Here is a 16,873-nt window from a genome sequence, read left to right on the forward strand (position 1 = left end):
CTGTTACACCTCCCGCTGGAAGTCCAGTTTAAAGCAGTTGCTCACTCGCCCGATGGCTTCATTGTGACCGCGCATGCGCCGGAGACTAGTGCCCTGAGAACGCCGGTAGCTTTCATCGGATGACTAAACCTAAACTCCGGTAAGTGCGGGCATAATTGCTCATCTGTGGATTTTGCCGAAATATTTACGAACAGCATTGGGGACTAATACCATTTCCCCTCGTTATTTCAGAGTGGACATTGGACACCGATTTAATTGTGTACGCTGGATTCGATCGTAGCACACTCCCTAGGCCTGTTTGTGGCCATGCCTCCACCTTAGGAATATCGGGTAAGAACTACCTTTTGCTCGATCTTTTAATTCTGCGGTCCACACCATTAGTCGGTTACACTTATCCGTGCTTCCTCTGCCCCCAGATCACACGTCGACCACCAGACTACTCCTTCGAAGTTGGTGCCTTTGCATTTGCTCTAAGGTACACTTGCTATTTTTTTAAACTCATTGTGTCATTACAGGGTTTATGTTATTTATTATTTTTTAACTTTTCTATCCACTGACACCAAGTATGTGTCCTCTTCTTTTCTCCCCTCTCACACCTTTAGGAACCTTCAGCACTCTATTCACTACTGAGGGTAAGCTATGTGATATTGTTGGTGTAGCAGTGCTCTCTAGTGCTCTTGTACTTTAGACAAAGAATTCCTACTTAGTTGTTTGTTTTTGTTTTTCAGAAAGTCCCTTGGCCCTGAGGAGAATTCCTTATTGAGTTGTAGGGATTCGAAACGCGTAGGCCTTTTCCTTCAGTGTGCTTTGTATTGTTCTTGTGCCAATGTATTTTGCACTTGAATTCTCTGTATATCATTTTTCATCTGAAATTGTGTTTTGAATACAACTGATCATTCAAAAGAAACCATTTCAGTTGGTCATTGATTGAAATCATTAATATAAATTTTATAACCCGAGCAGACTGCTTACATTTCATCTATTTGTGTTCATTGTTCCACTTTCATTGTGGAAACTGTGTTGTGTCTGAAATGTTTGAATGTGAATGTGAGTGGGATGACTGTGATATGTATGATATTTGAAGTGGTGATTGAGATTTTACCCCCGTTTTTTGTGTCCTATCATTTAATTTTGCGCTTGCAATTTTCCAATTTATTATGTACTAAGTGTTACTTTTGGAATCATTTAAACCAATTAAAAATAAACAGCTATTAAATAGCATTTCCCATTTTTGAATTTCTTTTCTTCTTTGGTTGCAATGAGGTGCGTTAAATGAATATATCAGTATTGGCATTCTTTCTTGTTAGACTGTGTACTACTTACAGCAGGTACCAGGAGGGCTTCTTTGCCCCCAAATTCCCTCAGGAGTAAATTGGACTTCATTCCCATCCCGTACTCTGCCAGGAGGCGTGTTTACAGAGTCGTGGGGAGAAAGGGGGGCATGGCCTCCGAAGACATCTTAGCAATCCCACTGTGTGGGACTTACTGGAGGTAACATGAGGGGTACTTGGCCCCCAAGGACATCCTTAGGGGCCAACTACTCCCCCTATTACCTCCAGTAAGTCCCCCACAGCAGGATTGATAAGTTGTCATAGAAGGCCACACCCCCTTTCCCCACCACTCTGCAAACGCACTACCTGGCATGCTCTTGGATGGGGATTAAAGTCCCCTTCGCTGCTGGGGGTCTTAGGGGCCAACTAGCCTACCTGATACCTCCAATATGTCCCAGATAGTGGTATTGTTGAAAGCTGGACACAGGCCACACCCCCTTCCTCCACCACTGCAATCGACCCTCCTGGTGCATTCTTTGTTGGGAGATTAAGTCCCCTTAAATACTAAGTGTCCCTGGGGACCAACTAGCCCACCAGGTACCTCCAGTAAGCCCCAAACAGCTGGATTGTTGAGAGTGATTCGCGGCCACGCCCCATTTTAACACCACTCTGCAAACATGCCTCCTTGCGCACTGCTTTTTGGGGGATGAAGTCCACTTTAGTGCTGAGGTCCTCAGGACACAAGAGGACCTCATCGCCCCACCAGCAGTGAACGATGAGGCATCTTTGCAGAGTGGTGTAAAAAGGGGCATTGCCTCGGGACCACCTCTCAGCAATCCAGCTGTGTGGTGCTTACTGGAGGTACCTGGTAGGCTAGTTGGCCCAAGGGATCCTCAGAATTCAAGGGGACTTAATTCCCCAACTTAGAACACGCTAGGGGGCGTGTTTGCTGAGTGGTGCAGGGAGAGGGTGGGGCCTCCGGCGAGATGGCAGCTTTAAAAAAAATATATATTATTTGTAGGGGGGCTGTGTGGCCCCCTCTTTCAACATGTTTTGGGCCCTGAGGACCCCATCCCCCAGGACCTGCACATCCCCATCCCCCGGGGCACGGCCACAAATATAATTTTTTAATGGAACGGGGCCGCGTGGCCCCCCCTCCTGAGGCATTTAAATCAGGTAGTCCCGGGGAGGTGATTTCAGTAAGACACGCATTGCATACAGTAAGACACAATTAATCACTCACTTATACAGTCAGTCACGCACCTACTAAATCGTCCATTCAGACACTTATACACCCACTCAGTCTTCAATACACCTATATATATATATATATATATATTACAATCGAGGATTCCAGTGTGAAAAGGAATTTAGGCGAGCCCACAGCAGTTTGCAGCAAGTAAGTCTTTATTTTTGGTAAGAAAGACGACGCGTTTCGACCACGTCCGTATATATATATATATATATATATATATATATAAAAACAACCACCAAACTTCAACAGGGACTCCCATGAAGAAGGCACGGACATCAGGTAGTCGGTATACAGCTTTTTATGTTGCCTGTCTAAGTGGGAAAACATGACACAATAATATATATATATATATATATATATATATATATATATATATATATATATATATATATATATATATATATATATATATATATATGTATATCTCAGCTCCACACATCCACGGACTGTACATCCAAAGGAAAGCAGCACACGCAGGGGGTAGTTCCACCACAAGTTTATTATTTGGAGGAACTAAACAGCAACGACGCGTTTCGCCATAGGGCTTCGTCAAGTTGTGCAAAGAGCATAGACGCTCGTCTTCTTAAAAAGACGTCATTCGGCATAATCAAGAGCAAAGAAGGACTGCAGTTTTTAGTCGTAAATGGCCGCCATCTTAGGACGGTATACATCATCATACAATACACGTACATTCCTACGAAATTTGAATTTGTGTATCAAAATATTGCATGGCTCGACAAATAAATAGCAAATTGTAATTCTTAAGTAATTCAGCCCAAGATGGGCAAAAACAGTCCAACTCCGTTGCTCACGACAAATGAAGCCCACAATGGGCACTCGTTTAGGCATATCATATCTAATAGAGAGTGAGCCAAAAATGTTACATGACACTCAGGAGATACGATCCCGTCATCAATAATGACAAACACGTGCCATATCTACCCCATATAGAGTACACAATTGATACCGTTGCACTAAAGCAAAACACAAATGCTTAAAGTACTGTGTTCAAACTGTCGCGCTCCATATGTATGAATAAATGTGAATGGATCTCGCCCTGAATGGGCATAAATACAATGCCTGCAAGAAACTGTTAACTCACAACCAAATGACATCTCTACATTATCAATATATTATCTTAACAGCGAATTGCCCAATCCAACAGCACACAACAAAATGTTGATTGAAATGACTAAAATGTGCTTAGAGCAGAATTTCTTTCTTTTCAATGGCGTGATTTATCAGCAGATAAGGGGTGTGGCTATGGGGCCTGCTTCTCACCCAGCTACGCGTGTTTACACGTTGGGCTGTGGGAGGAGCAGGTCCTCGCCACAGAGCACCAAGAATTGGTAGACAATCATATCGCCCTTTATCTCCGCTACATTGATGATGTTTTTATTATTTGGAGAGGCAATCAGAACAGTGCCATGGCCTTTGTGAACTTGATCAATGTAAATAATGTTAATCTCAATTTTACTGCTAATTTGAGTTCTGCTATGATTTGTTTTTTGGATGTTGAGATATTTGTGAATAACGGTGCCTTGAATACCCGGCTGTATCGCAAGCCTAGTGCTGGCAATACTATATTGCATTCCAACAGCCAACATCCTGCCCATTTGATTCGAAGCATTCCCTTTGGGGAAATGCTTCGAATCCGGCGGATCTGCAGCACTGATGCCGAATGTGCTATCGCACAAGAGGCATGCACAGCACGGTTTCTTGAAAGAGGCTATTCTCTAGATACCATCATGAAAGCTATCAAACGCTCTAATTCCATAAGCAGACAAGAAGCGTTAATCCCCAATTCCAAAAGAGAGAACCTTTTGGGTTCAACAACGGACAAGGGTGAAGTGAGTGCACCGCGACTTATCTTGGCCTTTAATCGCCAACAGGGTGCTTTACGCAAGATTGTACATAAAAATTGGAATTTGGTCCGTAGTGACCCTATAATCGGTCACTCAATAGGCACAAAACCAATCTTGACTTTCAGAAAATCTCCATCTATGTCCAAATCCCTGGTGAGTAACACCTTAGAGCCCAAGGTATCCTCTACTTGGGGGGCATTGAAGAAGGGCTTTAAAACATGCCCTCAATGCAAAGCCTGTCGTTATGGCATCAACAAAACTCACTTCCAAAGTCCCTTCCAACAACACCCCACTGCCATCACAAAATGGTTGAACTGTAAAACCGAGTTCGCCATCTATGTGTTGGAGTGCCCGTGTGGGCTCCAATATGTGGGCAGCACTAAGCTGCCCGCCCACAGGCGCATTCTCCAACACATAAGGGCAGTGGTGGGACATGATCAGAACTATCCGGTTGCCAGGCACTTTCAGGAAAAACATCTCGGTGTCCCTGATAAACTCCTATTCTTCCTAATCGATTGTGTTGAGCCTTCAAGGAGGGGAGGTGACCGCGAGGCCAAACTCCGCCTTCTTGAGACAAGATACATCTTGGAGCTCAACACTAAGAACCCCTATGGCCTCAATGATAGGGAAGATCTCTACACTTGTCTTTAGAATTATAGGAGTTTCTAATGGTTAAAACCTGTCCGGATATAGCAAATTTTTCCATTGATCTCGATATGCTCCCTTCCTGCACTGCATAACTGTATATACTGATGAATTTAATCTACTACAGACTGAAATATTGTGGTATTTGTTTTTAGCTATTTTTACATTTCGTTATATATGTTCACTATTAGCACTTTATGAATATTTGCACTATTGCCTTTTGCACTTTGTTGGCTATCTAAAGTTCTCTTGAAGTGACTTGCCCACTTGGGCTTTATTCTTACGAAATAGTTTCATAGGACATTGGTTAAATACGCTGCTATGTTCTATTGTTGAGCAACTTGTCTAAGGGTTTTTTACACAAATAATGTGGAATTGTACATTGTTGTTACATGGATAACATTGTTTATCATGTAAATACTTTATTTGTTTAACTTGTACTTTTGCCCGACTATCTTGCTCTGTCTCCATGAACTCTGCTTTATTAGAAGTCATGGATTGTGCTCCGGTCAGCCTTATAGACATTTTTTGTTGTACCATTGGTATTGGTTTGATCAGCTTGCACATTAGCGGCGTGCTCATTGCATAGTATATTGTCTACGTCTATGATGTAAGTTAATTGCACTGTCACTTTAAATAGCCTCAAACACTATGTGTAGTTTGTCATGTGATCAAGCCTCCCTGGAGGCGAAACGCGTCATGGCGGCAGCGCTGGCTTCACGAAAATAAATCCTTGAATTTGCACCAGCATTCTTTTGGGTCGGCTCTTTGTTGCATTGAACTTTTCCGAGCAACAACTTGTGGAATATATATATATATATATATATATATATATATATATATGTATATCTCAGCTCCACACATCCACGGACTGTACATCCAAAGGAAAGCAGCACACGCAGGGGGTAGTTCCACCACAAGTTTATTATTTGGAGGAACTAAACAGCAACGACGCGTTTCGCCATAGGGCTTCGTCAAGTTGTGCAAAGAGCATAGACGCTCGTCTTCTTAAAAAGACGTCATTCGGCATAATCAAGAGCAAAGAAGGACTGCAGTTTTTAGTCGTAAATGGCCGCCATCTTAGGACGGTATACATCATCATACAATACACGTACATTCCTACGAAATTTGAATTTGTGTATCAAAATATTGCATGGCTCGACAAATAAATAGCAAATTGTAATTCTTAAGTAATTCAGCCCAAGATGGGCAAAAACAGTCCAACTCCGTTGCTCACGACAAATGAAGCCCACAATGGGCACTCGTTTAGGCATATCATATCTAATAGAGAGTGAGCCAAAAATGTTACATGACACTCAGGAGATACGATCCCGTCATCAATAATGACAAACACGTGCCATATCTACCCCATATAGAGTACACAATTGATACCGTTGCACTAAAGCAAAACACAAATGCTTAAAGTACTGTGTTCAAACTGTCGCGCTCCATATGTATGAATAAATGTGAATGGATCTCGCCCTGAATGGGCATAAATACAATGCCTGCAAGAAACTGTTAACTCACAACCAAATGACATCTCTACATTATCAATATATTAGCCAAGTTGAATGTTCAAATTAATTGATCCAATAATTACCCAAGTTATTTAAAACTAGGAAAGACACAGTTGCAATGATGCAGTGAACGTAATATGCAAGAATATAGGATGTGCAGAACAGACAGAATATATATACACATGACAAATGATCCGGTCTACTTAACCCAGGTGTACCGATAGCTCTTCATGCATGTTCAGGCCATTAGGGTTTTTGCTCTGTAAGTCAATTATATACCTGGATTCTAGCCGTCTAAGTTTCAAGAGACGATCACCTCCTCTAATATTGGCCGGGACACTATCAAGGCAAATGTAAGATAACAGATCCCTGTTACTATTATGCATCCTCTCGAAGTGCCTAGCTACGGGATAGGTTTCGTCTTTCGTGGCAATAGCACGCATATGCTCTAAAATTCTCAGTTTAACTGCATTAGTCGTGCTGCCAATGTAATTCAAACCACAAGGGCAGGTGAGACAGTAAATCGCATACGGCGTGGAACATGTCAAGAATTTCGTGATTTTTTGGGGGATGGCCAGACCAGGTATCTTGAAAGTAAGCGTCCGCTTACTATACTTACAGGCCTTGCACCGGCCGCAGGGGTAAAAAACACTGAGTACCGGTAGTTTAGAGATTCTTTCAGGAGCAGAGTAATCGCTTGAAACCAAATGATCCCTAAGAGATCTTGCCTTCCTAAAAGTGACCAACGGGTTAGTCGGTAGGTCAGCTTTAATTGTATTGTCAGACATAAGGATATTCCAGTTCTTTTTGAATATCTTCTTAATTTGACCAGCATTTTGTGAGAAGGTGGTAATGAGGCGGAACGCCCCATTCCTTGATTTAATAGTCTGCTTGGGTTTCAACAAATCTTTTCGCTGTATCTTTTTAGCTCTCTCATAGGCACGAGCTAAAACACCATCTCTATAGCCTCTTATCCTGAATCTTTGAAGGCTAGCATCCGCTGCCTTCTTAAAGTCATCATCATTAGAATTATTCCGCCTTAACCTTAAAAGTTCTCCATAAGGGATACTCTCGATTAATTGGCGAGGATGACTACTCGTGGCAAAGAGCGTGGAGTTCCCCGCTGTCTCTTTCCTGAACAGTTTAGTCTGTAACATTCCATCTTTATCAATATACACAGTAAGGTCCAGGTAGTTACCAGCAGTCCTACTAATGTGACCTGAAAATTTAAGATTCACATCATTGTTATTCAGTACGTCAACAAAGACACCAGCAGTTTCTACAGGGCTTTCTAGAATGATAAAAAGATCGTCTATATAACGATGCCACCCTATAATCCGGTTAACCCATTCCTGATTGGTGTTACTCCAGGCCGCCTGTTCTTCCCACCAACCTACAAATAGGTTAGCAAAACTAGGAGCGGAGCAAGCTCCCATAGCAACTCCGGACATCTGCTTATACAGTTGATTACTGAAAAGAAAAATTTTATTATTTAGACTGAAATTCATAAATTCCATTAGCATTTTGTTGTGCTCGTAAAAACGTACAGGACGCTTATCCAAAAAACTAGCCATGGCCCTCAAACCATCACCATGTGCTATACAGGTGTATAGACTGGTGATGTCTAACACCATCATACAATAAGTGTCTTTCCAAATGACTTGATCAATATAGGTCAAAAAATGCTTGGTATCTCTTAGATAGGAAGGCAAAGACATAACCAAAGGTGAAAGAAACGAATCCACATAGATAGAAAGGTTCTCAGTGAGACTCCCATTGGAAGCTACAATTGGCCTCCCCGGGGGATTGCACATGTCTTTATGAACCTTTGGGAGGTAATAAAAAGTGGGAATAACAGGACTTAAACAACGTAAAAATAGATATTCATCAGTGCTGAGCATGTTAACATTGTACCACTTTAATATCATGTCGTGGTAATCAGCCACGCTCTGATTGTACACTTTGTCGTTCACAAGCCTGTAAGTATTGGTGTCTTCCAATAGACGAAGGGCCTCGGTTTCATATTGAGCAGCTGTAAGGAGGACAATATTACCCCCCTTATCTGAAGGCTTGCATACAAGGCCAGAGTCATCACATAAAGTTTGTAATGCAGTCAGTTGTTGTTTAGTGAAATTGTCACATGACAGTATGTATGTTTTAGATTTCCTTAGCCTTGAAAGGTCCCTCAGAACAGCATCGGAGAAGGTATCAATCGCATCAGATCCCATAATGGGCATAAATGTGGAAACCGGTTTAAATACACTGTTCCCACTTTTTTGTTGTACTTCAAGATTGGCCAGTGTTTGGGTGTTAGTCACTTCACCATCTCCTCCTCTGTTAATTTCTTGATGTAGGCCCTCAATAGCACGGAGGCCCCCCAAATCCCGACATCTCAGTTCATCAACATCAGTGTCACTCATAGGCACAGTATTCCCACTGTGTGGTTTTAATTTGAAAAATGTATGCAGTTTTAATTTTCTCGTGAATTTAAAAACGTCAATTCTTGTTTGCGCAAAATCAACATTTCTCCGTGGGCAGAAGGATAGGCCCAATTTAAGTATAGAATTCTCTTCTTTCGTAAGCACTTTGTTGGTCAAATTAATGATGGTCAGATTATCTTTATCTTCGAGGTCAGAACTTAGTTCTTTTTCTTGTAGAAGTTCTTCCTGCTGCATGTGACGGGTGGGGAACCTAGTGGATTTCTTCCCACGGCCCCCAGCCTCGTCTTCCTCTTGCCGCTTGGTTGTCCGGGGGCTTGCCCCTTCCTCCCTCTAGTTGTTGGTTGCGCATGACTTTGTATTCCACGTGAAAAGAAGAAGCTTCCTCGCTTCCATCTTCGCTGATCACGTCGTCTGCGTTGGCATCTGATTCAGATGTGACAGATTCCACAGCGGCAGGTACATTTGCCTTTTTCCTCAATTGCTTCCTAGTATAGTCATATTTTTTGGCAAAAGTCAACACTCTTCCCATTTGATAATCTTTCTCATCCCTTTCGAATTTTTCTTCCTTGCGCTGTTTGATTTTTTGTTCATATTTCTTGAGACGTTTTTTGATTTGTTCACGTTTTTCTCCTAAATTGACCTGGTCTTCCTCCTTTGATAATTCGTCTTCCAATTCTTTGATCTGTGCCAAAGCTTTATCCCTGTCACTCCAGGCAAAGCGTACTAGTATCTTCAAACTCCCTTTACAGGATGCTGCCGTATGTTCTGCCCATGCATCCAATAATTGAGGGTCAGGGTTCTCGTACGCTGGGATAGTATATATCCTCAGACCCCTGGGGACACGGTCAACATCGATATAATTTTGTAATGATGTTGCCTCCCACCATTTTCTGATCTCACGTTCATACAGGCGTTCTAATGAGCCCAGTTTGGTGTTAAGAGTGGTACTGCCCCCAATAGTTTGACTAGTGCCTGCCTTTTGTGTTCCATCAGGTTTTTTCTTATTTTTGAACATCCCTTGTTCGGCCTCTCTTCTTTCTGCCTCACAAAACATGCTTAAATGGTAGTGCAGCCGCAACTACCAGTAATAGATGAGCTGTATCCCCCTTCGCTCTGAGTTAATGTCTGCGCTTAGAATACCAAAAAGAAAGTCTCTAATGCGCTCACCGCGCCTTACCAGAATAAAATGTAGTTGCCTTTATGCTTTTGATATCTTCTCTCGGCAATGTATTCCTGGTCTAGGCAATGCGGGACTTGTTGAGACAAACTCGGTGCAGCCGGTAAACAATCTCCAATTCTCCCAAACACCAGCCAGTTGCACTCGTGAGCGGGTGCACACAAAACGGGGGTGTGCCCGTTACAAAATCTCAGCTCCACACATCCACGGACTGTATATCCAAAGGAAAGAAGCACACGCAGGGGGTAGTTCCACCACAAGTTTATTATTTGGAGGAACTAAACAGCAACGACGCGTTTCGCCATAGGGCTTTGTCAAGTTGTGCAAAGAGCAAAGACGCTCGTCTTCTTAAAAAGACGTCATTCGGCATAATCAAGAGCAAAGAAGGACTGCAGTTTTTTAGTCGTAAATGGCCGCCATCTTAGGACGGTATACATCATCATACAATACACGTACATTCCTACGAAATTTGAATTTGTGTATCAAAATATTGCATGGCTCGACAAATAAATAGCAAATTGTAATTCTTAAGTAATTCAGCCCAAGATGGGCAAAAACAGTCCAACTCCGTTGCTCACGACAAATGAAGCCCACAATGGGCACTCGTTTAGGCATATCATATCTAATAGAGAGTGAGCCAAAAATGTTACATGACACTCAGGAGATACGATCCCGTCAACACCCCCGGCGTGTGCTGCTTTCCTTTGGATGTACAGTCCGTGGATGTGTGGAGCTGAGATTTTGTAACGGGCACACCCCCGTTTTGTGTGCACCCGCTCACGAGTGCAACTGGCTGGTGTTTGGGAGAATTGGAGATTGTTTACCGGCTGCACCGAGTTTGTCTCAACAAGACCCGCATTGCCTAGACCAGGAATACATTGCCGAGATAAGATATCAAAAGCATAAAGGCAACTACATTTTATTCTGGTAAGGCGCGGTGAGCACATTAGAGACTTTCTTTTTGGTATTCTAAGCGCAGACATTAACTCAGAGCGAAGGGGGATACAGCTCATCTATTACTGGTAGTTGCGGCTGCACTACCATTTAAGCATGTTTTGTGAGGCAGGGAGAAGAGAGGCCGAACAAGGGATGTTCAAAAATAAGAAAAAACCTGATGGAACACAAAAGGCAGGCACTAGTCAAACTAGTGGGGGGCAGTACCACTCTTAACACCAAACTGGGCTCATTAGAACGCCTGTATGAACGTGAGATCAGAAAATGGTGGGAGGCAACATCATTACAAAATTATATCGATGTTGACCATGTCCCCAGGGGTCTGAGGATATATACTATCCCAGCGTACGAGAACCCTGACCCTCAATTATTGGATGCATGGGCAGAACATACGGCAGCATCCTGTAAAGGGAGTTTGAAGATACTAGTACGCTTTGCCTGGAGTGACAGGGATAAAGCTTTGGCACAGATCAAAGAATTGGAAGACGAATTATCAAAGGAGGAAGACCAGGTCACTTTAGGAGAAAAACGTGAACAAATCAAAAAACGTCTCAAGAAATATGAACAAAAAATTAAACAGCGCAAGGAAGAAAAATTCGAAAGGGATGAGAACGATTATCAAATGGGAAGAGTGTTGACTTTTGCCAAAAAATATGACTATACTAGGAAGCAATTGAGGAAAAAGGCAAGTGTACCTGCCGCTGTGGAATCTGACACATCTGAATCAGAAGCCAACGCAGACGACGTGATCAGCGAAGATGGAAGCGAGGAAGCTTCTTCTTTTCACGTGGAATACAAAGTCATGCGCAACCAACAACTAGAGGGAGAAAGAGGCAAGCCACTGGACAACCAAGCAGCAAGAGGAAGACGAGGCGGGGGGGCCGTGGGAAGAAATCCACTAGGTTCCCCACCCGTCACACGCAGCAGGAAGAACTTCTACAAGAAAAAGAACTAAGTTCTGACCTCGAAGATAAAGATAATCTGACCATCATTAATTTGACCAACAAAGTGCTTACGAAAGAAGAGAATTCTATACTTAAATTGGGCCTATCCTTCTGCCCACGGAGAAATTTTGATTTTGCGCAAACAAGAATTGACGTTTTTAAATTCACGAGAAAATTAAAACTGCATACATTTTTCAAATTAAAACCACACAGTAGGAATACTGTGCCTATGAGTGACACTGATGTTGATGAACTGAGATGTCGGGATTTGGGGGGCCTCCGTGCTATTGAGGGCCTACATCAAGAAATTAACAGAGGAGGAGATGGTGAAGTGACTAACACCCAAACACTGGCCAATCTTGAAGTACAACAAAAAAGTGGGAACAGTGTATTTAAACCGGTTTCCACATTTATGCCCATTATGGGATCTGATGCGATTGATACCTTCTCCGATGCTGTTCTGAGGGACCTTTCAAGGCTAAGGAATTCTAAAACATACATACCGTCATGTGACAATTTCACTAAACAACAACAGACTGCATTACAAACTTTATGTGATGACTCTGGCCTTGTATGCAAGCCTTCAGATAAGGGGGGTAATATTGTCCTCCTTACAGCTGCTCAATATGAAACCGAGGCCCTTCGTCTATTGGGAGACACCAATACTTACAGGCTTGTGAACGACAAAGTGTACAATCAGAGCGTGGCTGATTACCACGACATGATATTAAAGTGGTACAATGTTAACATGCTCAGCACTGATGAATATCTATTTTTATGTTGTTTAAGTCCTGTTATTCCCACTTTTTATTACCTCCCAAAGGTTCATAAAGACATGTGCAATCCCCCGGGGAGGCCAATTGTAGCTTCCAATGGGAGTCTCACTGAGAACCTTTCTATCTATGTGGATTCGTTTCTTTCACCTTTGGTTATGTCTTTGCCTTCCTATCTAAGAGATACCAAGCATTTTTTGACCTATATTGATCAAGTCATTTGGAAAGACACTTATTGTATGATGGTGTTAGACATCACCAGTCTATACACCTGTATAGCACATGGTGATGGTTTGAGGGCCATGGCTAGTTTTTTGGATAAGCGTCCTGTACGTTTTTACGAGCACAACAAAATGCTAATGGAATTTATGAATTTCAGTCTAAATAATAAAATTTTTCTTTTCAGTAATCAACTGTATAAGCAGATGTCCAGAGTTGCCATGGGAGCTTGCTCCGCTCCTAGTTTTGCTAACCTATTTGTAGGTTGGTGGGAAGAACAGGCGGCCTGGAGTAACACCAATCAGGAATGGGTTAACCGGATTATAGGGTGGCATCGTTATATAGACGATCTTTTTATCATTCTAGAAAGCCCTGTAGAAACTGCTGGTGTCTTTGTTGACGTACTGAATAACAATGATGTGAATCTTAAATTTTCAGGTCACATTAGTAGGACTGCTGTTAACTACCTGGACCTTACTGTGTATATTGATAAAGATGGAATGTTACAGACTAAACTGTTCAGGAAAGAGACAGCGGGGAACTCCACGCTCTTTGCCACGAGTAGTCATCCTCGCCAATTAATCGAGAGTATCCCTTATGGAGAACTTTTAAGGTTAAGGCGGAATAATTCTAATGATGATGACTTTAAGAAAGCAGCGGATGCTAGCCTTCAAAGATTCAGGATAAGAGGCTATAGAGATGGTGTTTTAGCTCGTGCCTATGAGAGAGCTAAAAAGATACAGCGAAAAGATTTGTTGAAACCCAAGCAGACTATTAAATCAAGGAATGGGGCGTTCCGCATCATTACCACCTTCTCACAAAATGCTGGTCAAATTAAGGAGATATTCCAGAAGAACTGGAATATCCTTATGTCTGACAATACAATTAAAGCTGACCTACCGACTAACCCGTTGGTCACTTTTAGGAAGGCAAGATCTCTTAGGGATCATTTGGTTTCAAGCCATTACTCTGCTCCTGAAAGAATCTCTAAACTACCGGTACTCAGTGTTTTTTACCCCTGCGGCCAGTGCAAGGCCTGTAAGTATAGTAAGCATACGCTTACTTTCAAGATACCTGGTTTGGCCATCCCCAAAAAAATCACGAAATTCTTGACATGTTCCACGCCATATGCGATTTACTGTCTCACCTGCCCTTGTGGTTTGAATTACATTGGCAGCACGATGAATGCAGTTAAATTGAGAATTTTAGAGCATATGCGTGCTATTGCCAAGAAAGACGAAACCTATCCCGTAGCTAGGCACTTCGAGAGGATGCATAATAGTAACAGGGATCTGTTATCTTACATTTGCCTTGATAGTGTCCCGGCCAATATTAGAGGAGGTGATCGTCTCGTGAAACTTAGACGGCTAGAATCCAGGTATATAATTGACTTACAGAGCAAAAACCCTAATGGCCTGAACATGCATGAAGAGCTATCGGTACACCTGGGTTAAGTAGACCGGATCATTTGTCATGTGTATATATATTCTGTCTGTTCTGCACATCCTATATTCTTGCATATTACGTTCACTGCATCATTGCAACTGTGTCTTTCCTAGTTTTAAATAACTTGGGTAATTATTGGATCAATTAATTTGAACATTCAACTTGGCTAATATATTGATAATGTAGAGATGTCATTTGGTTGTGTGTTAACAGTTTCTTGCAGGCATTGTATTTATGCCCATTCAGGGCGAGATCCATTCACATTTATTCATACATATGGAGAGTGACAGTTTGAACACAGTACTTTAAGCATTTGTGTTTTGCTTTATTGCAACGGTATCAATTGTGTACTCTATATGGGGTAGATATGGCACGTGTTTGTCATTATGGATGACGGGATCGTATCTCCTGAGTGTCATGTAACATTTTTGGCTCACTCTCTATTAGATATGATATGCCTAAACGAGTGCCCATTGTGGGCTTCATTTGTCGTGAGCAACGGAGTTGGACTGTTTTTGCCCATCTTGGGCTGAATTACTTAAGAATTACAATTTGCTATTTATTTGTCGAGCCATGCAATATTTTGATACACAAATTCAAATTTCGTAGGAATGTACGTGTATTGTATGATGATGTATACCGTCCTAAGATGGCGGCCATTTACGACTAAAAAACTGCAGTCCTTCTTTGCTCTTGATTATGCCGAATGACGTCTTTTTAAGAAGACGAGCGTCTATGCTCTTTGCACAACTTGACGAAGCCCTATGGCGAAACGCGTCGTTGCTGTTTAGTTCCTCCAAATAATAAACTTGTGGTGGAACTACCCCCTGCGTGTGCTACTTTCCTTTGGATGTACAGTCCGTGGATGTGTGGAGCTGAGATTTTGTAACGGGCACACCCCCGTTTTGTGTGCACCCGCTCACGAGTGCAACTGGCTGGTGTTTGGGAGAATTGGATACCAACGCATCTTGCAACATTTAAGAGCAATAACAAACAATGACCAAAGTTACCCTGTCGCTCGTCATTTCCACTCACATCACAACAGAAATTTATCACATTTAAAGTACTATGTGATTGATGCAGTGAGAACCTCCAAAAAAGGGGGATATTATGAAAAACAACTCAGGCGTTTGGAATCCAAATATATTGTTCGGCTGAACAGTAAGACCCCGGGGGGGCTTAACATGGGCGAAGAACTCAGTAGCTTCCTGTAATCCCCACATCAGTTATTATTCACGACCTCTTCACCCCTTACCTCATGATTAAACCTCACCACAGGGATATAACATTTTGTCTCTATCCATTAGGTATAGTTGACTTTATGTAAAATTAAAACAATAGTCAAGTACCATTCTGTCGCTCAGTCTTAGAGCAAGGCAAGAATTCCTTTTAATTTCACATGTAACATTAGCACTGGTACACGTTTATTTAAATTTAGTTAAGTTTCATTTGGCACCATCATGTCTTATATCCATTCACATTCCTTTCCCACCGTTATTATATGGTTACAATTTGTTAACTGTTGGACATTCATTTAACTGTGGCAAGCTGTGCGCTAGTTCCCCAAGCACATAAATTCATCTTGTGTTTTATAAAATTACAGAGGCACGTGCCAAACAAACATAGACTACATGAGCTTAGCTATGGGTATGAGATGAGTTTTAAAAAACGTATATACAACATATAGTTGGCCTAGGAGAGCATTAAAACGTAAAAAGAGAAAATAATTGTCAACAAAATCTTTGTTTTTTAATTATATATGGTCAAAGCAACATTTACCATCAACGTGAATATAATGTTAATTGCGTATTTGTACAGTTATTAAGCTTGAATGGTACTTTGCACCGTTATAAAAATTATAAAAATATTGATGACGTATGGTATTGTTTGCACTGACGTGATGAAAATTAGCATTGTTTTAGTGCATACCGGATTGAACAATATATGTTTCACCACTTACAAATGGCCGCTATGAAAGTTACCTGTCATTAGGTTTTAAGTCATTAGTCCTCTGTTTATGTTAATTATTGAGTGGGAACTGGCGCGCTTTTTGAACATTTGTGTTTGCTACTTAATGGCTACCATGACCAACACCTCGCTGACAGTGAGCAAGGGCGTCCGCGCCCGAAACGCGTCTGTTTGATGATCCCTGCACCCTGCACTTTAATGACAAAATAAAGAAGTAATTTGTCAAGCCTGACTCCGGACGATTATTGTTGTTTGTGCGCTGTGAATAGTGGCAGAGGCGCTGCTGCATTACCAGTTGGAGAGTAATACTACACAGGAGACGGTCGGCTCCTGTTGCGCAGACCCCTTTCATATGAAGCCGGCTGACAAAAAACAACGGACCCATTGAATGACATTTA

The sequence above is a fragment of the Lissotriton helveticus genome, chromosome 3_1 (assembly GCF_964261635.1).
Source record: "Lissotriton helveticus chromosome 3_1, aLisHel1.1, whole genome shotgun sequence".
NCBI lineage: Eukaryota > Metazoa > Chordata > Amphibia > Caudata > Salamandridae > Lissotriton > Lissotriton helveticus.